This window comes from Phocoena phocoena, chromosome 3 (genome assembly GCF_963924675.1).
Source record: "Phocoena phocoena chromosome 3, mPhoPho1.1, whole genome shotgun sequence".
Lineage (NCBI taxonomy): Eukaryota > Metazoa > Chordata > Mammalia > Artiodactyla > Phocoenidae > Phocoena > Phocoena phocoena.
In genome coordinates this window covers 83,068,830-83,093,334 of record NC_089221.1, presented here as the reverse complement: position 1 = coordinate 83,093,334, position 24,505 = coordinate 83,068,830, and the positions used below count along the sequence as shown (strand labels likewise).

Below are 24,505 nucleotides of genomic sequence, written 5' to 3'. Positions count from 1 at the left end.
GAAGGAGGAGAAATGTATTGGGTGGAATTTATAACAAGTAAAAAGGAAGGGGACCTCATGGAAAGCCATTAGAATAGCTACCTTCTTGTTTCAGCTCATACGTCATATTCTCAGATACTAACTTCCTTTGACTATCTTAATTAGCACCCTCCAGCTTTCTCTCATGTATCTGTTTATTTTATTATAACACTTACCACATTATTAATTTATTGCGTTCTCTGTGTTTGTTCATTGTGTATCTCTACACATTAGTTTGGGCCTTCTGGTGGAAACCCTATTTCTTTTTTTTTTCCTTATTTATCATTGTATCACGAGAGCCTACAGAGTGGCATCCAATTTTTGAATGAAGGAAAAAGACGTTCTTAACTAGTTTATAAATAGATCACATAATTTCATTCGAGGGACAGGAAAGGCCCAAAATATCTCTTTTCTCTCTACTACTGATACAAAAGTTTTCAATATTGGAACTTCATTACACAGCTGTTGGGTTGGAAATGCTTAACCTGTTAATAACATAAACTGTTAATACATAATGTGCATTTTGAGTTCCTTTTAAAAATGGTCTCTAGTGGACACAATATTTGATTGCATGTAGAGGGGATAGAGAGAGGAAGAATTAAAGAGTATAGAACACTCCATGGAAGAACTAATCAGAATAGGAGTCAGCTCCCTGAGCGTATGAAATGGGGAGAGGGCAACAGAATGGAGAGACGTGTACTGTGTCTTACACTTTCTGATATGTGCAGCTCTCAGACAAGGCCTTCAACAAATGTTTCCAGCAAGGTACCAATTACTGTTCTAACAAATACGTATTTATCTCAAACTTCTTTCAAGACATTCTACAAGATACTTTTACAGATTCACATGGAGAAGATTTCCCTGTCCTATTGGAAGCTGTAGTCTAGTAAATTGAAAAAAAATGTATAGAAGTATTAATCGAGTTTTCCCTAGACTCTAACCTGATTTTTTTTGTCACGCTCAAAATAGAACTCACCTTGGAGTCACCAGTAATGGTGCCCTGCATTATAAATACCTAGGAGAGTTAAAAAAAAAAAAAAAAAAGACAAAGTTTCTAGTTCTATCTAGTTTTATAATGGTGTGATACTGTACTTACCAATTTGTATGTAATTGGCTATTAAAAAACTAAGTGTTTTAATAAATAAGTGAAGTTTCTGGAGAAATATGATCATATAGTAAGGGAGATATAATTGACAAAATATTTGGAAAAGTGCAATTCTTTGGAAAAGTGCTATTTCTACCTGCTATTGAAGACAATTGAAAATGTTCTTGAATAGGCAGATTTATGACTATATGTTTCTTAAATCTTGATGGAATTTGCGGCTTGAACTCTTTCCTCAGGAGAGAGATTTTCTAAATTATTCCATAAGGCCAGCATTACCCTGATACCAAAACCGGTCATAGATATTATAAGAAAACTATAGATTAATATCTCCCATGAACATAGATGAAAAAATTCTAATCAAATTTTAGCAAATCAAATCTAACAAAAGATAAAAAGAATAATATATGGTGGCCAATGGAATTATTCTGGGAAAGCAAGATTGACTTAACACTTGAAAAACTGTTCAATGTAACTTACTATGTCAACAAACTAAAGAAAAATCAGATGATAACTCGGTAGAATCAGAAAAAGCACTTGACCAAATACCACATTCATTCTTCATAAAAATTGTCAGCAAACTAGGGATAAAAGGAAGCTTGTCCATCTTGATAAAGAATGTCTACAAAAATCCTACAATTAACATCTCACTGATTGGTAAAAGACGGAATACTTTCTTTCTAAGATCAGAAAAGTCAAAGATGTCTGACTGCACCACTTATTTTAAACATTATATTGGAAGTTTTATCCAGTGCAATAAAGCAAGAAAAAAAAGCCATACAGACTAGAAAGTAAGATGCAGAATTGTCTTATTTTTCTGTTTTCTTTTTCACACAATCATCTATGTAGAAAATCCAATGGAATCTTAAAAGCAAACAAAAAGTCAAACGAAAAATTCTAAAACTGCTCAGTGAGTTTAGCAATTTTTCAAATATACAAAAATCAAATGTATTTCTATATACTACCAAGAAACAATGAGAAACTGAAACTTTAAGGTACCATCTCAAATAGCATCAAGAAATAAAATACTTAGAGATAAATCTACAAAAAAAAAAAAGAGTAACATCTGTATCCTGAGTACTATGAAACTATGCTGAAAGAAATTAAAGGTGACCTAAATAAATGGAATGATATACCATTTTCATGGGTCAGAAGGCTTCCAGCAAATTTTTGGAGAGCTAATGGAACAATATGACTACTGTTAATAATACTGTATTGTAAACTTCATTTTAAAATAAATTTTTATTTTAGAATAGTTTTAGAATGATACAAAACTTGAGCAGATAATATAGAGTTCCCATACACCCTACACTTAAATTTCCCTCTTGTTAACAAGTTATATTAGCATATATGTCAGACCTAATGAACCAATACTGATACATTTTTATTAACTAAAATCCATACATTATTCAGGTTTCCTTAGTTTTTACCTAGTAACCATTTAAATTTTTTTTTTTGCGGTATGTGGGCCTCTCACTGTTATGGCCTCTCCCGTTGCGGAGCACAGGCTCCGGAGGTGCAGGCTCAGTGGCTATGGCTCACGGGCCTAGCTGCTCCACGGTATGTGGGATCTTCCCGGACTGGGCACGAACCCGTGTCCCCTGCATCGGCAGGCGGACTCTCAACCACTGCACCACCAGGGAAGCCCTTAAATATATTTTTAATGAGAGTTCCATCTAGGATGTCACATTACCTTTAGTAGTTATTTCTCTTTAGGCTCCTCTAGGCTGTTACAGCTCTCAGACTTTCCTTGTTTTTGATGGTACTGGCAGTTTTGAGGAACACTGATGAGGTATTTTAGAATGGCCTTCATTTGGGATTCATTGATGTTTTGCTGTGATTAGACTGAGATTATGGGTTTTTATGAGGACAATCATAGAGGTAAAGTACCATTTTCGTCACATCATAGAAAGGGTATATACTATCAACATGCTTTATCATTGTTGATGTTTTCATTGATCTCTTGGCTGAGATAATGTATGTCAGATTTCTTCAGTTTAAATTTACTCAGTTCCATCTCCTTCCTTAGTGTTTAATCTCTGAAAGGAAGTCACCATGTGCAGCCTACACTTAGGGAATAAGGAGTTATGTTCTACTTCCTAGAGGGGTGAGTATCTACACAAATTATTTTGAATTCTCTGCAAAGGTCTATTCTCTCCACTTGTGTGTTCAATCATTTGTATAAGTTTGGACCCATGTATATTCTATACTTTGAATTATAATCTAATACTACTTTATTATTTTTGTTGCTCAAATTGTCTTGACTTTGGTTACTGGGAGCTCTTTAATTTAGTTATTGTCTCCTTTGACATACTCCCATTATTGCTGTATTGCTTTTTAAGCACTTCCATTTTTTAGCACCTTCCATAGAGATGTTTAGGCTTTATCTTATATATACTGTGTCCCAATACTGGACTGAGCCATTTCTCCAAAGAACCCTGGTTCTTTTCATTGGAAAATGATATTAGAAACTAAGATCTGGGTACTAGATGTGCTTAGTGCTACTTGGGTATCATTGCTTCTATGCTTCTCAGCTCATAGAGCAAGGAAATATGTGTGTATACTAACCCATGTATATGTAACATATGATAAATACTTCCAAAGGTATCCATCTGTATCTATACTAAGCCAAACATGAGATCATACCGATGTTTTCAACTACCAATATCATAAAGACCGTTCTTTCCTTTCACCCTTGCTTATCTGTAGCCTCCTATGACAGTGATAAACCTGGCTATCACTGTCTACCATGCATTAATTTTCAATTCATATACATTTATAGAAGTCTTAGAATTCTTAAACCATAACCTTGAGAAAACAGCTTTACAAACTAGAGGACATTGCTTTTGTACAGCTCTTTTGCCTTTGGTCTTGTAGTCACTGATGTTTCTTAGGTCAGCACCTTTTCCCCCATCCCTTTAGTGAGAGTATTTCATAGCCTTATAATATTGTTAGATTGTTTTGTCACAGTCTGAATTTTACCCTGAGATCCTCTATCTTCCTACATGTTTTGTAAAATTTGCATAATTAAGGTTCATTTATTTGTGCAAATTCTGTGGTTTGACGTACACATGGTGCCATGTATCCTTCATTACAGTATCATATAGAATAATTTTGCCACCCCTAAAACATCCTCTTTTGTCTATTCATCCTCCGCCTTCCCAAATCTCTTGGTAAAAACACTGAATCTATTTACCACCACTATAGTTTTAACTTTTCCAGAATGTCATAAAAATGGAATTATATGATATATACCATTCTTTTACTTAGCAATATGCATTTAAGATTCACCTATGTTTCTGTATGGCTTGATAGTTCATTAATTTTATTATTAAACAATATTCCATTGTTTCTTTATTCATTCACCCATTGAAGGACATTTTGTTCCCAATTTTTGGTGATTATGAATAAAGTTGTATATATCTTTACAATGCTATTTTTCTGTGGACTTACATTTTCAAAAAAAGATGGATCAATATCTGAAAGCACAGTGGCTGGATTATATGTTAAGATTATGTTTATCTTTGTAAGAAACTGCCAAACTTCCAGAGTGGCTGTGTCATTTTTCTGTTCCCACCAGCAATGAATGAGAGTTCCTGTTGCTCCATGTGCTCTTCAGCACCTGCTGTTGTCAGGTTTTTTTTGTTTTTTTTGGTGTGTTTTTTGGCTTTTAGCCACCCTAATAGGTATGTAGTGGTATCTAATAGTGTCTTTAAATTGAAATTTCCTAATGAGAAAGGATGGTAAGCATCTTTTCATATACTTATTTGCCATCTATATATCTTCTTTGGTGAAGTGTCTGTTCAGATCTGTTGCACATTTTTTAGTTAGGTATTTTGTTTTCTTATTTTAGAGTTTCAATAGTTCTTTGTATATTTTGGATACAAATCATTCCTCTGACATGTGATTTCCAAACATTTTCTCTCAGTCTGTGACTTGTCTTTTTATTCTCTTAACACTGTCCTTTATATAGCACTTAATTTTTTTTTCATGATGTTCAGCTTATCAATTTTTTCTTTCATGGATCAAGATCTGGCTGGGAGTCAAATTATGTTTAATATTTGTTTAGTTATAGGTACTAGAGTCTTCAAATTGCTCTAATGTCCTTGTTTTTGTCTCCCACTTTGGCTTTGGGACTCTGATATGTACATTACTCAAAGAGTTACTCCTACAACTTTTTCATTAGTAACACACTGTTAATACCCTGGAGGCTTGTTGGTAGGGTGGTAGCATGTGGGTGAGGCTGATCATTCTAAAAATATTCTGATTTAATCTCAGTTATTTACTAGGCCTGTATCTTGGGGCTGTAGTCTTCACAAGTGTTTCTGTTACACCTGTAGTGATACATAGCTTTTTTTCTCCTACAGTGTTCCATATGTATTTTTTGAAGCCCTATTCTCTGTTTTTTGTTTTCATTTTTTTTAAACCTCTTAAGTGAGACAAGAGGACTGGAGGGGGTTGGAGTGGGGAGGATTTACTTTGCTACAGCTGAAATAAAGTTTCAGAATTGTGTTCTGATGAAGTCCTTTTGTTATGGACAAATCTGCCTGTTTCACATTGTTACTCTTCTTCCTCTTCTGCCTGGGTCAAGAAAGGGATATTTCTTGAATCCTCACTGTGAAAGTGTGGTGGGGTCCTAGAAGGAAAGCTCAGGTAAGTGTCAACACTGCCCCTCACAAAAGAATGCAGTCCCTAGACATGTTTTATTCTCATCCTGGTCTTCATTGAGCTTCTGTTAGCTTGTCAAAATTATTATGTATATATTCTTACCAGTTTATGACTTTAAGTGGCTTCTGCTGAGCAGATCTTGGTTGGACATGCATCTTTCTGGATATGCATGTCTGTCTGGATTGGGGTGGCAATTTGCCCTGTAACCTAAGTAAGTTTTCTGATGGATCCACAAAGTCCCTGATTTTCAATTTCTGAAACATTTTCTTGTTGTACGGATGGCAGTAATATTTCCAAGCTTTTTACAGTTGGAGCTAAAACCAAAATATCTCTTTTCATTTCTTTTTCTTTTCTTTCTTTCTTTTTAAAAATCCTTCATCTAATATCCCAACTCCGCCCCCTTCTCACTACTGGTGACCACAAAGTTGATCTCTTTTTCTATGAGTTTGTTTGTTTCTGAAGTATAATTGACCTACAACACTGTGCTAGTTCCTGGTGCACAACATAGTGATTTGATATCTTCATACATTACAAAAAAACCCCATGATAAGTCTAGTTACCATCTGTCACCATAAAAAGATATTACACTATTGTTGTCTATATTCCCCACACTGTACATTTCATTTATTTTGTAACTGGAGGTTTATACATTTTAATCTCCCTCACCTATTTCTCTCACTCTCCTACCCTCCTCCCACTGGCAACCACTTGTTGGTTCTCTGTATCTATGGCTCTGTTTCTGTTTTGACATGTTTGTTCATTGTTTTGTTTTTCAGATTCTACATATAAGTGAAATCATATGTTATTTGTATTTCTCTGACTTATTTCACTTAGCATAATGCCGTTTAGGTCCATTCATGTTGTCACAAGTGGCAAAAATTCATTCTTTTTTTATGGCTGAGTAATATTACATTGTGTATATATATAAAACACATCTTCTTTATCCATTCATTTATTGATAGGTACTTAGGTTGCTTCCATATTTTGGCTATTGTAAATAATGCTGCAGTGAACATGAGGGTGCATATATCTTTTCTAATTAGTGTTTTCATTTTCTTCAGATAAATACCCAGGAATGGAATTGCTGGATTGTATGGTAGTTCTATTTTTAATTTTTTGAGGAACCTCCATACTGTTTTCTATAGTGGCTGTACAAATGTACATTCCCACCAACAGGGCATGAGGGTTCCCTTTTCTCCACATTTTGGCCAATGCTTGTTATTTCTTGTCTTTTTGATAATAGCCATTCTGACAGGTGTGAGGTAATATTTCATGTGGTTTGATTTGCATTTCCCTGATGATTAATGATGTTGAGCATCTTTTCATGTTCATGTTGGCCATTTGTATGTTGTCTTTGAAAAAAAATATCTGTTCAGGTGATCTACTCATTTTTTCAATTGGGTTGTTTGTTTTTTAATGTTGAATTGCATGAGTTCTTTATATATTTTGGATATTAACCCCTTATCAGTATATCATTTGTAAATATATTCTCCCATTTAGTAGCTGGCCTTTTCATTTTGTTGATACTTTCTTTTGCTGTGCAAAAGCTTTTCAGTTTTATGTAGTCCCATTTGCTTATTTTTGCTTTTGTTTTCCTTGCTTGAGGAGACAGATCCAAAAGAAATATTGCTAAGACTGATGTCAAAGAGTGTACTGCCTGTGTTTTCTTCTAGAAGTTTTATGGTTTCAGGCCTTACATTTAAGTCTATAATCTGTTCAAGTTTATTTTTGTATATGGTGGGAGAAAGTAGTCAAGTTTCATTCTTTTGCATGTGGCTGGCCAGTTTTTCTAACATCATTTATTGAAGAGGCTGTCTTTTTCCTATTGCATAGCCTTGCCTCCTTTGTCATAGATTAATTGACCATATAAGTGTGAGTTCACTTCTGGGCTCTCTATTCGGTTCCATTGATTTATATGTCTGTTTTTGTGTCAATACCTTACTGTTTTGATGCCTGTAGCTTTGTAGTATAGTTTGAAATAGTGATGCTTTGTTCATTTTTCCCAAGATTGTTTTGGCTATTTGGGGTCTTTTATGTTATATACACACAAATACATACATATTTTTAGAATTATTCTAGTTCTGTGAAAAATGCAATTGGTATTTTGATAGGAATTGCATTGAATCTGTAGATTACCTTAGGTAGTATGTTCATTTTAATTATATTCTTCCAATCCATGAGCATGGTGTATCTTTCCATTTGTTTGTGTCATCATCAATTTTGTTCCTCAGTGTCTTATAGTTTTCTGAGTACAGGTCTTTTACCTCCTTAGTTAGATTTATTCCTAGATATTTTATTCTTTTTGATGAGATTATAAATGGAATTATTTTCTTAATTTCTCTTTCTCTAATTCACTATTATAGAAACACAACAGATTTCTCTATATTAATTTTGTATACTGAAGCTTTACTGAATTCATTGAGGAGTTCTAATAGTTTTTTGATGGCATTTTTGGGATTTTCTATATATAGTATCATGTCATCTGCAAACAGTAACCACATTGCTTCTTTCTTTCCAGTTTCATTCCTTTTATTTCTTTGTCTTGTCCAATTGCTGTAGCTAGGGCTTCCAATACTATGTTAAATAAATGTGGTGAAAGTGGGTATCCTTGTCTTGTTCCTGATCTTACAGGAAATACTTGCAGTTTTCACCACAGAGTATGATGTTAGCTGTGGGCTTGTCTTACACGGCCTTTGTTATGTTGAGATATGTTCCCCCATACCCACTTTGTTGAGAGTTTTTATCATAAATCAGTGTTGAATTTTGTCAAAAGCTTTTTCTGCATCAAGATGATCATATGATTTTTATTCTTTAATTTGTTAATGTGGTATATCACATTGATTTTAATTCATTTTTTCAAAATTATTTGTTGAGGATTTATTTTGTGCATATAACTTTTAAGCACTAAGAATGCAAAGGTAAACAAAATAAATGTGAATTTTGCTCTTATGGACCCTATGCGAAAGGAGACATTAAATAAGTAATTATACACATAGCTAATCAATCTCATACATATAACAATAAATAAAACAAAGGATAAATATAACAAAGGAAAAACAGGTTGCTATGAGAATGCATATTAAGGTAACCTGCATAATCAATATGCTAGAGTATCAAGAAATTAAATGAAATTAAACCACTGAATTATCATACAGTTATTAGATACCTGCATGCATGTATCTTTAGCATATTTTAGCAGCAATCACATAGGTGAGAGAGGAGCGAACATGATTTCTGCATTTATTCAAGAAAATTTTAAAAATATGAGTATTGGGCTCATTGTAATCTTCAGAGTATGAAATAATGATATATGGGAAGAATGTTAAATGCTCAGTTAAGGCATTTGATTTACTATAAAAAGTATATCAGCTTCATTTCTTTTAAGGAATCAAATGAACATTTTTTGGTAATTGCTGCTAATGTGGGCCAAGTGAAACGTGTGTTTCTAGTTAAACATCAGATTTTTAAAGGACAAAGCAGTTTTATGTAAACAACTTTTGGCAGTAGCCTTTTAAAAGCTTGTTATGCATTGAAAAACTGAATAGCATTATTTGAGAATGTTAAGCATTTCCCAGAACAACTGAGCACAAAGCCATTTATCTACAGTTTCATCTAAAATTATACATAAAGACAGATTTTTAATACATGGCAGGGTTCTTGGGTAGGTCCAGGTATAGAGGATTCTATATTTCAAGATTAAACTAGAATTTTTAAAGTAGCATTTAGTCCTTGACCATTAAGTTATTGATAACAGAGCCACCATTTCTTCACCAACTTTACAACTACCAAATCAACAAGCATTTACTGAGTTCTCACTATGTGCTTAGCCTTATAGTAGTCACTTTGGTGTATTAGAAGACAAGGTTACGGTTTCTGTATTGAGATAAAACAGTATTTCGGAGAAAATATGTGTAATTCAGAAAATCCAGTAATACATACTTGTTAAATTATTTGAAAAAGACAACAAGTTCACAACAGGTTTATAGAATGAATAATGGAGAGTCTTTCATGGCGGGGATTGTCAAACGGTTTGACTGAGGGGGGAGGAAATGTGCTGGTTTTGACTTAAAGTATGCCTGAGATCACCAGAAGAGAGGAAAGGAAATTATTCAGGTCAGGATTCAGTATGTATGGAGGTTGGGATAAGATTAATGAACTTTGAATCCATTAGGCTAGTACCTGGGAGGGCCTGAATGGTCTGTGTTACGGAGCAGGGTTCACTCCAAATTCTAAGACTTTATTTTGCTTCCCAGGCTGGAAACTACTCAGAAGAGACATGTGTGGACTCACTGATCATTTTTGATACATAGCAGATCAGTCTAATCTAAAACATTGCCCAGAACAATGACCTGGCTGGTTGATGGCATTTACTTGGGTGATTTAGTTTCGTGTGTTCAGGTAGAATAGGACATTTCAGTGAGTAAAATTTTGTAATCCCAGACACACAGACTCTTTATCTTATCTTTTTTTTTATCTTATCTTTATTCATATCAAATATCCCTATTTTTAAAAAGTTTTACTTTGTGGTCTTAAGAATGGAGCATCAAAACAAGTCATTGACTGTAATTCTGCATTTTAGTGTGGGAATTATAAGAAATGGTCACAATTTTCATGAACCCTATAGACAAATTATTGTTAAATAATTTGTAAAATGTTTAGCATATGCTGGCCCTTGTGAGATAATTGGGTTGTTTTGGTGGGTTATGTGAAGTTAGAGAGCCTGTGTGTTTTATTCTCTCCAGAGTGCTACAGACATTTGTTAACCACAGGTGTTTGGGCACACTAAACACTAACCACAAAATAACAAATACACCTATAGAAATACAATTTAGGTTTGAAAAATAACACAAATATCCAGCTCAGACCCTCACATTGATTTCTTTTCTGGTTTTTGATACAAAGTCCCTGTGGACAGCATGAAAGAGAAAGCCATACTGAGAGAGGGAAGAGAAAATCAAGCTGCCAGCAGATAAGATGTTTGAGTGCTTCATGGAAGAGAGATTAAATCTCCAGCTTTCTCATGGGTGACCAGGGGTGAAGACTGCTGCATCACCCACTGCTCAGTGTTGTTTGGGGGCTGATAACAGGCAGAACAGAGCCAATGTGGAGCCTTTTCTCTGAGTCGCTCACAGAGCCCACTGTGAGTGAATAGCACAGTGACCTGGCAACGGAGCCGCATTACTTGGAGGTTGTTTTCTGTTGTTACTTTGCTTTAAATCTCAGTTGTCAGCTAAGCAAACATTTGACAGCAGGAAGCAATCCATTGAACATGCAGGAATCAGGATGGACAAATGGGCTTGTGTTACTTAATCTTGGCCATACTTTGCATATTCTCACCAGAGGAGACATAAAAATACTCCACAGATTATTCTAGAGGCCTCATATCCATTAGCAGAATTGGCATTAGACATTAGTCACATTTTCTGGGTATTACCACTTGGTTCCCTGCAAAATCAAATCTGGGATTCTATTAAAAAAACATAATTTGCATATAGAATCCATATAATTGATAGGATATTTTGCAGGCATTCCAGAGGTAGCTCTCTATATTGGCATGTAATATTTTTTGAGAATTATTAATTAACCAAAGGAACAGAACAGAGCTCAGACTAAGGAATATTTGAGGTGTGAAGTGATAGATCATACATATGTATTATCTGTTGACCTGAAGTAAATAGATTGCCAGATATTTCTCTAGCAAATGTGGGTTTACCTGGGATCAGCAAAGAATTGCAATTCAAGGTCTGCAACCATGGAGAGCCATGTGCAAGTCCCCGCATGGCAAGGGAAGAATGCTTTTACAGAAAGGAAAAAGAAGTTAGGAGGGCTGTAGTAAACAAAGAGTCCATGTCTTTTAATTGGCTAAGACATTGCCAGGAAAGGAGTCTTTCTTCTTTCTATTGGTCTCTGCTATCTTCCCAGGGCTTGAGAGCTCCCCCTTCTCATCTCCTGACTCTATTTGAGATCTCTCCTGACTCTATTATAGATTCCAAATTTATCTGAGATAGAATTTTTACATATGTACTTCTGGAAGGATAATAAAAATATCACTATGCAGGCAGACAGGGAACTGAGTAGGTGGTGGAAACCTTTAATTTATAGTTCTACATGAGTTTCTACTTAGAACAATGGCTTAAAGAATTTATATATATAAATTTCTGAAATGATGAACATTATTTTCATGTGTGATTTATGAACGTAGAAACATTTAAAAGAATACCAAGGAAATATAGTACAAATATTAATGTTTAGTTATTTAATATTGAAATTGGAATTACAAATTCAGGGGATGATTTTTCTCCTATCTATATTTAAAATGGTATTGTGTTCTCCATTATCTCCTAGGGAAGTTGACATCTTCATGAAGTTTCAGGAAAGCCGAGCACTGTATTTTTTTTTTTTTTTTTCTGTACGCGGGCCTCTCACTGTTGTGGCCTCTCCCATTGCGGAGCACAGGCTCCGGACGCGCAGGCTCAGCGGCCATGGCTTACGGGCCCAGCCGCTCCGCGGCATGTGGGATCTTCCCAGACTGGGGCACGAACCCGCATCCCCTGCATCGGCAGGCGGACTCTCAACCACTGCGCCACCAGGGAAGCCCTGGTGCCTTTTCTCTAACAACATTTGTTCACTTCCTGTCTCTGTGTCACAGTTTGGTAATTTTTGCAATATTTCAAACTTTTTCACTATTATTATATTATAGTGATCTGTGATCAGTGATTTTTAAATTATTTTTAATATTCATTTTTATTGGAGTATAGTTGATTTACAATGTTGAGTTAGTTTCTGCTGTACAGTGAAGTGAACCAGATAGGGACTTCCCTGGTGGCACAGTGGTTAAGAATCTGCTTGCCAATTCAGGGGACACTGGTTCGATCCCTGGTCAGGGAAGATCCCACATGCTGCGAAACAACTAAACCCACACGCCACAACTACTGAGCCTGCACTCTAGAGCCTGCAAGCCACACTACTGAAGTCCATGCGCCTAGAGCCCATTCTCCACAACAAGAGAAGCCACTGCAGTGAGAAGCACGGGCACCATAACAAAGAGTAACCCTCGCTCACCGCAATTAGAGAAAGCCTGCGCGCAGCAATGAAGACCCAATGCAGCCAAAAACAAATAAGTCAATCAGTTATATGTATACATATATCCACTCTTTTTTAGATTCTTTTCCCACATAGGTCATTGCAGAGTACTGAGTAGAGTTCCCTGTGCTATACAGTAGGTTCTTATTAGTTATCTATTTTATATATAGTAGTGTGTATATGTCAATCACAATCTCCCAACTTATTCCTCTCCCCACTTCCCCCCTTGGTAACCATAAGTTTGTTTTCTACATCTGTGACTCTATTTCTGTTTTATAAATAGGTTCATTTGTACCATTTTTTTTAGATTCACATGTAAGCGATATCATATGATATTTGTCTTTCTCTGTTTGACTTACTTCACTCAGTATGACAATCTCTGGGTCCATCCACATTGCTGCAAATGGCATTATTTCATTCTTATTTATGGCTGAGTAATACTCCATTGTATATATGTACCACATCTTCTTTATCCATTTCTCTGTTGATGGACATTTATGTTGCTTCCATGTCCTAGCTATTGTAAATAGTGCTGCAATAAATATTGGGGTGCATGTATCTTTTTGAATTATGGTTTTCTCCAGATATATGCCCAGGAGTAGGATTGCTGGATCATATGGTAGCTCTATTTTTAGGTTTTTAAGGAACCTCCATACTGTTCTCTTTAGTGGCTGTACCAATTTACATTCTCACCAACAGTGTACAAGGGTTCCCTTTTCTCTGCACCCTCTCCAGCATTTACTGTTTGTAGATTTTTTTGATGATGGCCATTCTGACCAGTGTGAGGTGATACCTCATTATAGTTTTGATTTGCATTTCTCTAATAATCAGTGATGTTCAGCACCTAGTGTAATTGTTTTGAGGCACCATGATGTGTGCCTATATAAAACAGTGAACTTCACTGATAAATATGTGTGTTCTGACTGCTTCACCAACCAGCTGTTACCTCATCTCTCTCCATCTCCTCAGGCCGCCCTAGTCCCTGAAACACAACAATACTGATATTAATTGATATTAATATTGGGCCAATTAATCATTCTGCAGTGGCCTCTAATGTTCAAGCAAAAGGAAGAGTCGCATGTCTCTCGCTTTAAATCAAAAGCTAGAAATTATTAAGCTTAGTGAGGAAGCCATGCCAAAAGCTGAGATAGACTGAAAGTTAGGCCTCTTGTGCCAAACAGTTAGTCCAGTTGTGAATGCAAAGAAAAAGTTCTTAAATGAAATTAAAAGTGCTACCAGTGAACATGAGAATGATAAGAGAGGGAAACAGCCTTAGAAGACCAAAACAGCCACAACATTCCTTTAAGCCAAAGCCTAGTCCAGAGCAAGGCCCTAATTCTCTTCAATTTTATGAAGGCTAGGAGAGGTGAGGAAGCTGCAGAAGTCTGCAGCTAGCAGAGGTTGGTTTATGAGGTTTAAGGAAAGAAGCCGTCTCCATAACATCAAAGTGCAGGTTGAAGCAACAAGGGCTGATGTAAAAGCTGCTGCAAGTTATCCAGATCTAGCTGTGATCATTAATGAAGGTGGCTACAATAAACACCAGATTTTCGATGTAGACTGAACAGTCGTATAATGGAAGAAGATGAAATCTAGGACTTTCATAGCTAGAGAGAAGTTAATACCTGGCTTTCAAGCTTCAAGGGACAGGCTGACTCTCTTATTAGGGACTGATGTAGCTGATGACATGAAATTAGAGACAGTGCTCATTGACCATTCTAAAAATCCCAAGGCCCTTAAAAATTATGCTAAATCTGCTCTACCTGTGCTCTATAAGTGGAACAACAAAGCCTGGATGGCAGCACATCTGTTTACAACATAGTTTACTGTTTAAGCCCACTATTGAGACCTATTGCTCAGAAAAAAATAAATTCAAAATATTACCTCTTATTGACATATGGTCACCCAAGAGCTCTGATGGAGATGTACAATGAGATTAATGTTTTCATGCCTGCTAACAAAGTATCCATTCTGTAGCCCATGAATCAAGGAGTCATTTCAACTTTCAAGTCTTGTGATTTAAGAAATAGATTTTGTAGGGCTATAGCTGCCATAGTGATTCCTCTAAGGGATCTTGGTAAAGTCAATTGAAGACCTTCTGGAAATGATTCACCATTATAGATGCTATTAAGAACATCCATGATTCATGGGAAGAGGTCAAAATATTAGCATTAACAGGAGTTTGGAAGAAGTTGATTCCAACCCTCATGGATAACTTGGAGGGGTTCAAGACTTCAGTGGAGGAAGTAACTGCAGATGTGGTAGAAATAGCAAGAAAACTAGAATTAGAAGTGGAGTGAATTGCTGCAATCTCATAATGAAACTTAGATGAGGAATTGCTTCTTATTGATGAGCAAAGAAAGTGTTTCCTTGAGATGGAAACTACTACTGATGAAGATGATGAGAAAGTTGTTGAAATGACAAAAGGATTTAGAATATGACATCAACTTAGTTGATAAAGCAGTGGCAGGATTTGAGGGGATTGACTCCAATTTTGAAAGAAGTTCTTCTGTGGGTAAAATGCTATCAAAAGCATTGCATGCTACAGAGAAATTGTTCGTGAAAGGAAGAGTCAATGGATGCAGCAAACTTCAATTGCTGTCTTACTTCAAGAAATTGCCACAACCGTAGCAACCTTTAGCAACTATCACCCTGATCAGTCAGCAGCTCTCAACATCGAGGCAAGACCCTCCATCAGCAAAAAAGACTACAAATCACTGAAGGCTCAGATGATGGTTAACATTTTTGAGCAATGAAGTATTTTTTTTATTAAGGTATATACTTTTTAAAAGACTTAAAGCTATTGCATACTTAATACACTATTATGTAAAAATAACTTTTATATGCCCTGGGTAGCTAAAAAATTCATGTGACTCACTTTAGTGTGATATCCTCTTTATCGTGTTGGTCTGGAACTGAACCCACAATATCTCCGAGGTATATCTGGTTAAATATTTCATGATCGTTGACTATTAGTTGATACCAGCAAATATCTCTACCTTTACTCAAATGTCTCCAAATCTCCGAACACTGTGCTAAATTTGTAACTCCCCACCTGGACTCCAAACCATCACAGATGTACTGTCCTCTCTACTCTCTCCCTGACTCCATACATACTTGTTGAATACAAGAAAAGTTTAAACTCTGAAGTCTAAATCACTCTTGGATTTTCAAGCTTTTAGTGGATGAAAGCAACAAAGCAATAAATTGATTCTTTTCTCCCCTCCATCCCTAATCATAGCTTTTCTTTGGAATGCCAAGGTTTTCATTTCTCTGGATAATTATGTTCCTTCTGCCTTCACCTACTATCATTCACTCTCTTAATATGATTTTCTCTATTTATTCATGCTCTTTAGTTGTCAAAAATACATGAAGCTCTTTTTCAACCAAGTTAATCCTAGCCTGGAGCTTCTATTTTCTTTGTTTCTTTAAAGGGTTCGCTAATATTTTTTAAACAGCATAAAATAAATTCTTGCTCTTGGTTAAAAGCAAAAGTAGAATTTGCTGAGCACAAAAACAAATGAACTATCTAGTTTCAAGACCCCTTAAAAATTACTAATATATTGATATTTTGTTTATTCAAAAATATTGAGCACCTACTACATGAAAGATATGATTTTAGGCTCACATGGATACATATATTTCAGCTAAAAATTAAGAATAAAAATTAGTTCTAAAATTTCATTTTATTTCATGGTCTCTTTTAGAGTAGGGCACAGTCAAAGGACAATCATTTAATTTTTTCCCTTTTTCTGCCACTAATAATTTGACTCTGTGGACTAGAACTTTCTTCCTTTTTAGGCCATCCATGTGAAAACATTCATATGAAGGCATTGTTAAATATATCACTGGAGCGCAAGAACTTGTTTTCATACGTTGTATTTGTCTCTCTTTGTAAATACAAAACTAAAAGTTTTTTAATGAAGATTTTTTTTACATTAATAATAGAATTTTGTTTTGTTCCCTTTCATCAGTGATGGCATATGTAAGTTATCATATATATAATAGAGAGTACAGAACAAGGAATAATCACAATTTAATAGATACTTTGAGCAAAACATCATAAAATCAGTATATGTTTACTTTGTAGTGTAGACCCCTAAGCAGAAGTTAACATTGTAGATGAAGGTACACATTATTCACCATTTATCTACTAGCAAAATATACGCTCTGAATCAGCCTTTGGCTACTTCTAAAAAAGAATTAAACTTTCTTGATTATCTATTCATAGCTCCCTAAGCAAATATCAAGCAATGCCTTTATTTCTGCTATAATATGCACTAATTATTACCATACAGGCTTAATGATTAGGAGCACTGACTGGAGATGTGACTCTAGTACAGTAAAAATATCAATGTAATATAGGTTTTTAATTTATTTCATTTTTAATCTGGTTTGATGTGTACAAGGATGAGATTACAGTTTTTTAATATAATCTATTATAGGTTTTTAGTAAAGTAAAATTAATATGGCTTTTTAGAGTAATGTCAACATTTACAAGAAAACCAACCAAAGCAAACCACTGAGAATGTGAAAAAACAAAAATCCATGATTTAATGGAAGGTAAATTATCTTATTTAATATATTCCTAACAGTGCATTAAGCCAATGGGAGTAAATTAGGGCAATGCTATTATGGAATAATTACATAATCTTAGTAATGAGGTTAGTTTGAAGAAACTAGCTGATATAACACTGGATTTTAAGACATTAATATGGTTGCTTTGGTGAGAGTATTCCAAAGTTTGGAAAAGAGGTATATCTAGGTGTTTTTATTACTAAGCTTAGAAAACTGTCATTTTCCTTTTGTAATTCATTACATTAAAATTGAGAGCTTTGACTTCTTTGTGTTTCTCCTTATGCCTCTTTCTACTGCTCCCTATGCCTCCTGTGTGCTGGAGTCTTCCCCCTTTCAACCTTCCCTCCCTTCCGCATTTACCCAGCTAACCCTGCTGCTGCTTGGCTGTATGTCTCTCAAATAAAAGGGAGACTTTTCTCCCTGAATATAAGAGCTGAAAAATCATTCTATTTAATTTAAGGCACCACACATCCATGATCTGATATTAGTAAAGTATATGTGAATGTTTAAATCAAATTAAATCTAAGAAATTTTTTTCTTACCTCACTAAGATGTTGGTATAATTACCGTATGTTGGTGGTTTACGATTTCTTTAGCAGAAATATTAATTCCTCTACTAAGGAATAGTGTTAGAGATTAATTACCGGAGTTGTTAATAGTAATCTAATTAGAAGTCTTAAGAGTGTTGCATCGAATGAAGTGAGCTTGGAAAAAACATACCATATTTTAAAAATGTAATAGAATGTATTCAACAAATGTTATTTGTGAATCTTCGTCATGTTTTGGAAACATGCTAAAACTTAAATGGTATGTTAGTCAGAATTATACTATTAAAAGCTGAAAATAGAAGTTAATATGTGATTTTTTTGCATTGTTCTTGGGAAACTCTTGGGAACCCATTCTTTTATTACCTACATCTGTCTTGTAAAATAAGTACCCTTATTTTCTTGTTCAGAGAAAAATGCAATTTACATTTGAACGTGGTATCTAGACAAGTCTAACTGGAAGGAATAATAAGTGATCACTGTTGTTTCAAAATGGATACGGCCTAGATTCATTGGCTACCGTGATGATTCATTGGCTACTGTGTATACACCCTTTTGGTCAGTCTTGTTGGTGTTTGAAACATTATCTTCTTTTCATCGTGAGATGAATATCAAAACTGTTCACCTCTTTTGGTGGCCTTTCAGGTCACTGGGTCAGTTGCTGTGACCCTATGCAGTCCTCGGTCTTACCACCCTCGATTTAAAACATTTTTGGTGTGCCCTCCTGTTTGTCCATTGGAACATTTCAGCTTGTAGTTGTTTTGCTAGCCTGTGAAAACTGGGCGTTGGGAAACTGGTTAGTTGTACTCTTAGGTCTTTTCATTACTGACTCTCATCTTAATTTTTTGTGTTAACCAAGGGTTATGGGTGATATGCCCTCCTTTTCTACTGCCTATCTAAATCATTTCTATCATTCAATGTCCAGATGGAATATTAACCCTCTCATAAAGCTTTCCCTGATGCTCTCAGCAAGAAGTAATGGATCTCTCAGTACCCAGTGAAATCTCCCTTTTCATCTCTTATAGCCTTTTCACTTTCTGCTGTCATTGTTTATGCTAGACCAGTGCTTCCAAAAGGAATGAAGCATGAATGATTGTCAGAATTTTTTTTTAGAATTTGAAATTCCTTTAGTACTTTCAGGGATGTATTTGTTGCACTATAATGACTTCAGGTTTCCTCTTTTCCAGTGTGGAAATGTTGGTTTTGGTCAAGCTGATGATATTGCCAAACAAACAACCACATTAACTGACGAAAAACAAAAACAAAAAAAACTGAGGTGAGAAATGTGGTCTTTTCAGCAGAGATTAGAGTTCTGGAAAGATCACTGATAAATCAGCTTCTCTGGGAAGCATGAGATCTGAGAGAGACTTCAAACTATGTCCTGAGGAAGGAGCTAGGGAGGAATAACAAACACATCTGGGCTGAGGCTTGGCGACTGCATCAGTAACAGTAGGAGCTGAGACTGTTCAACGATGTTTTCTAGCTATTGGTGAGAAAGGTTCTTATAGTATTTTCTTCCCTTTTGATCCATGGACAGTTTAGATCTTCTCTAATTAGTTCTATTCAGACTTAGACTCTTAGAAAAACCTTGTGATTCATGTTCTTCCTGAATCCCCTTGATAGAAATGAAAGCAATTTCTGTGGGACTGGGAAGGTCAAGGCCCTGTGGTAAGTCTTTTCAGAAGGTTAAGAAGATCCATCAGTGCAACAATTACCTCAAGAAGCAGGCAGGGGGAATTGGGAGCATTTCTCATACTAGAAAGTGGAACTCAGTGAAAGCCTAGGTGGGGTATAGAATGGAACTCTGTCTCTTGGTATTCTTGAGTGCAGATGATTCAGAGTGTTTTTATTTTTAACAAGGAGGACTCCTTGATAGTGGAATATGAAATAGTAATCCCTGGGAAGAGGAAGGAAATGAGAAATCCAGAAAAGTTGCTTCTGAAGGCCTGCCAGTCTATTTTTTAAATAATATATTTTATTTATTTATTTAAATCTTTAAAAATTTTTTATTTTATATTGGACTATAGTTGATTTACAATGTTGTGTTAGTTTCAGGTGTACAGCAAAGTGACTCAGTTATACATATACGTATATCCTTTTGAAAATTCTTTTCCCATTAGGTTATTACAGAATATTGAGCAGAGTTCCCTGTGTTATACAGTAGGTCCTTGTTGGTTATCTATTTTAAATATAGTAGTGTTGTATATGTCAATCCCAAACTCCCAATTTATCCCTTACCCCTGCCTTTCCCCTTTGGTAACCATAAGTTTGTTTTCTAAGTCTGTGAATCTGTTTCTGTTTTGTAAATAAGTTCATTTGTATCAATTATTTTAGATTCCACGTATAAGCGATATCATATGATATTTGTCTTTCTCTATCTGACTTACTTCACTTAGTATGAGAATCTCCATGTCCATTCATGTTGCTGCAAATGGTATTTTTCATTCTTTTCAATGGCTCATATTCCACATCTTTATCCATTTCTCTGTCGATGGACATTTAGGTTGCTTCCATAACTTGGCTATTGTAAATAGTGCTGCAATGAACACTGCAGTGCATGTATCTTTTCAAATTATGGTTTTCTCCAGATATATGCCCAGGAGTGAGATTGATGGATCATATGGTAGTTCTATTTTTAGTTTTAAGGAATCTCCATACTGTTCTCCATAGTGGTCGTACCAGTTTACATTCCCATCAACAGTGTAGGATGGTTCCTTTCTCTCCACACCCTCTCCAGAATTTATTGCTTATAGACTTTGATGATGGCCATTCTGTCTGGTGTGAGGTGATAATGTCATTTTAGTTTTGATTTACATTTCTCTATTAGCGATGTTGAGTATCTTTTCATGTGTCCCTTGGCCATCTGTATGTCTTCTTTGGAGAAGTGTCTATTTAGGTCTTCTGCCCAATTTTGGATTGGGTTGTTTGTTTTTTTGATATTGAGCTGCATGAGCTGTTTATAAATTTTGGAGACTAATCCCTTGCCAGTTGCATCATTTGCAAATATTTTCTCCCATTCTGTTCGTTGTCTTTTCACTTTGTTTATGGTTTCCTTTGCTGTGCAAAAGGTTTTGAGTTTAATTAGGTCCCATTTGTTTATTTTCGTTTTTATTTCCATTACTCTAGGAGACAGATTGAAAAAAATATATTGCTCCTGCCTGTCTTTGAATCCAGTATTTGACTTTCTTAAGGCTGCCCATGATAGAACATGGGGGCTTTATACTCTGGGCAGAAGGACAGTTTTAAAACAAGCCACTGTTTGTTTAACAATTCTATTATCTGCACTTAATTTTTAAAGCCTCCCAATATGTCTAATCATTACCAAGGGAATCAGGTGAAAGTATTTTGGGAAAAAGTTGGGATAGAGTATAAAATTATGGGGAAGGGGATTCTAGGATTCACTGTTTGGGAGATAACATTTAACAATGTATGAAATTCCCCAAGGTTAAAGTAAGACTTAAGGGGAAATAATTGGGGTTACCTTGACATATGGAACTTTTTTTTTTTAGTAATTAACATTTAAATGTCCTGTGTTATATTTGTTAAGCATGATGATTTCCATTATAGACCAGTAGGATCTGGGCCATTTCACACCCTCTCAAAGAGAGGGTGTGAAATGGACAGATAAATCATCCAAGGAAATTCTGAACTCAATTACTGGGGTTGTGACCCTCATGAACTGAGTGTGGATGAATTCTTTAGAATGCTTGGCCTAATTTGGGGGATCTTTTTTTAAAAAATTAAATACAAATTATAACACTGTATTTTGGGGTTTATGTATTTAGATGTGAACTATATTACAACAATAATATAAAGTCTGGGGGTATAAATAGAATTACACTATTCAAGATTCTTATAGTTTGCCTGAAATGGTGTGATATTGTCTAAGTAGACATTGACATGTAAAGTCTTTAATCCATTTTGAGATGATTTTTCTGTATGGTGTAAGATAAGAGACCAATTTTCCCAATACCATTTATTGAAGAGACTATCTTTTTTCCATTGTATATTCTTGGCGCTTTTGTCAGACGTTAATTGGCCATATACAATGTGGTGTTTATTTCTGGGCCGTCAGTTCTGTTCCATTATTACATGTGTCTGTTTTTTTAGTTGAATAAATTTGACATGTAAATTTAAGGTGTACAGTATGTTACTTTGATACTTTTATACACTGTAATGTGATTGCTAATGTAGCAATATTTATCAAATTATATAATTATAGTGCAATATTATTGTCTATATTAATTATACTGTGCATTAGATTTCTGTTGCTTATTTACTCCCCGTATCAAGTTTGTACCCTTGAATTATCAATCTTATCCTCCCTACCCACCCCATCCCCTAGTAGCTACCATTTTACTCTCTGTTTTTTAAAGGTTAAATTGTTTTTAGATTCCACATATAAGTGATATCATACAGTACTTGTCATTCTCTGACTTAACCTCACTTAGCATAATGTGCTCAAGGTCTATCCATCTTGTCTAAAATGGCAGGATATCCTCATGGCTGAATAATATTCCATTGTGTATATGTATCACATCTTATTTATTCATTCATCTGTTGATGGGCATTTGGGTTGTTTCCAATTTTTTGGTCATCATATTGTGAAAACTGCTTCAGTAAACATGGGAGTGCATATATCTTGTCACAATTGTGTTTTTATTTCCTTTCAGTATATAGCCAAAATTGCTTGATCCTGTGGTAGATGACTTTTAATTTTTGAGGAACCTCCATATTGTTTATAGTGGTTGAACCAATTTACATTCCTACCACCAGTGTACAAGGGTTCCTGTTTCACCACATCCTTGCTAGCACCTGTTGTCTCTTGTCGTCTTGATGATAGCCATTCTACAGGTGTGAGGTGATATCTCATTGTGGTTTTGATTTGCATTTTCCAGATGATTAGTGATGTTGAGCATCTTTTCATGTTCTTCTTGGCCATTTTGATGTCCTCTTTGGAAAAATGTCTATTTAGTTCTTCTGCCCATTTTGAATTGGATTGTGTGTTTGTTATTAAGTTGTATGAGTTCTTTATATTTTGGATATTAACTCCTTATCCAATATTTGGTTTGCAAAATTTTTTTCCTATTCTATAGACTGTCTTTTCATTTTGCTAATTAGTTTCTTTTTCTGTGCAGAAGCTTTTGAGCTTGATGTAGTGCCATTTGTTGATTTTTGCTTTTGTTTTTTGTGCTTTTGGCATCACGTCTAAAAAAATCATTGCCAAGACCAAGATCTATAGGCTTCTTCCCTACATTTTCTTCCCTACACTTTCTTCTATGGTATCAGTTCTTATGTTAAAGTCTTTGATCCATATAAAGTTAGATTTTGTGAGTAGTGTGAGATAGGGGTCCAATTTCATAGTTTGTATATTTTTTTAGTTTTTCCAGAAGCATTTGTTGAAAAGACTATCCTTTCTCCTCTATCTTTTCTTTGCTTCCTTGTCAAATATTCGTTGACCATGTATGCCATGATTTAATTCTGGGCTGTCTATTCTGTTTCATTCCTCTATGTGTCTATTTGTGTGCCAGTACCGTACTGTTTTTTATTACTATAGCTTTGTAGTACAGTTTGAAATCAGGAAGTGTGATGGCTCTGTCTTTGTTATTCTTTCTCAGGATTGCTTTGGCTATTCAGGGTCTTTTTTAGTTGCACACAAAGTTTAGAATTGTTTCTTCTATTTCTGTGAACAATACCTTTGGTATTTTGATGGGGATTGCATTGAATCTGTAGATGGTTTTGGGTAGTATGGCCATTTTAGCAATATTAGTTTTTCCGATCCATGGACATGAGATGGAAAAATATGGAATACCTCACAAATTTGCATGTCATCTTTGCACAGGGGCCATGCTATTCTCTGTGTATTGTCTCAATTTTAGTATATGTGGTGCTGAAACGAGCTCTGGGGATCTTTAACAGGGGCAGACTTCTGATGGCATGCCCAGCAACAGAGGCCCTAAAACTCAGGGCTGTCATTAGTCCATAAATAACCTTTACCTGAATTAGACAAAAACCTATGGACAAGGCCCAATGCCAAGGTGTGTAGTTCTACATATGGACTATAAGCTGGATCTTATCTTTACATACCCATTTTGCCAGGTAGTTTTGTAGAGTGCATGACCAACAAAACTTAATGTATAATCTTTGCTAATTCTTCTATTTTTATTTAATTCCAGGCCACATAGAAGAGATTGGCAATATAATTTCACAGAATAGTATACAGTCACTTTCTTTTTGGCTTTTCCCCTTGTTTAAAACTCATGCCTGGTTTACAAAATGACAAATAATTTATAGGAAAGTTATATCCTTTGTTGTAATCTTGACATCTTCAAAAGCAATACAGTGTAAATAAGCTGTTACGAGATAGGACAATTAGAAGCTTTAAGACAGAAGTATTTAGGCTCTTGTACGTTTCTTACATACAGATTTCATAATAATCATGTTGAATTGGAATTGTATATATATTTTTCTGCTTATTCCCAAAACACTCTCCTTAAAGGTAAGGAGAATGCAT

General features: G+C 35.2%; 1 non-coding gene across 1 annotated transcript; it reads right to left on the bottom strand.

Annotated features, from left to right (window-relative positions):
* Positions 1 to 23,788: 23,788 nt before the first annotated feature.
* Positions 23,789 to 23,894, bottom strand: LOC136121738 (U6 spliceosomal RNA). The gene has a single exon (XR_010655759.1). It is a non-coding gene; the product is annotated as a U6 spliceosomal RNA (small nuclear RNA).
* Between the last annotated feature and the right edge of the window lie 611 nt (positions 23,895 to 24,505).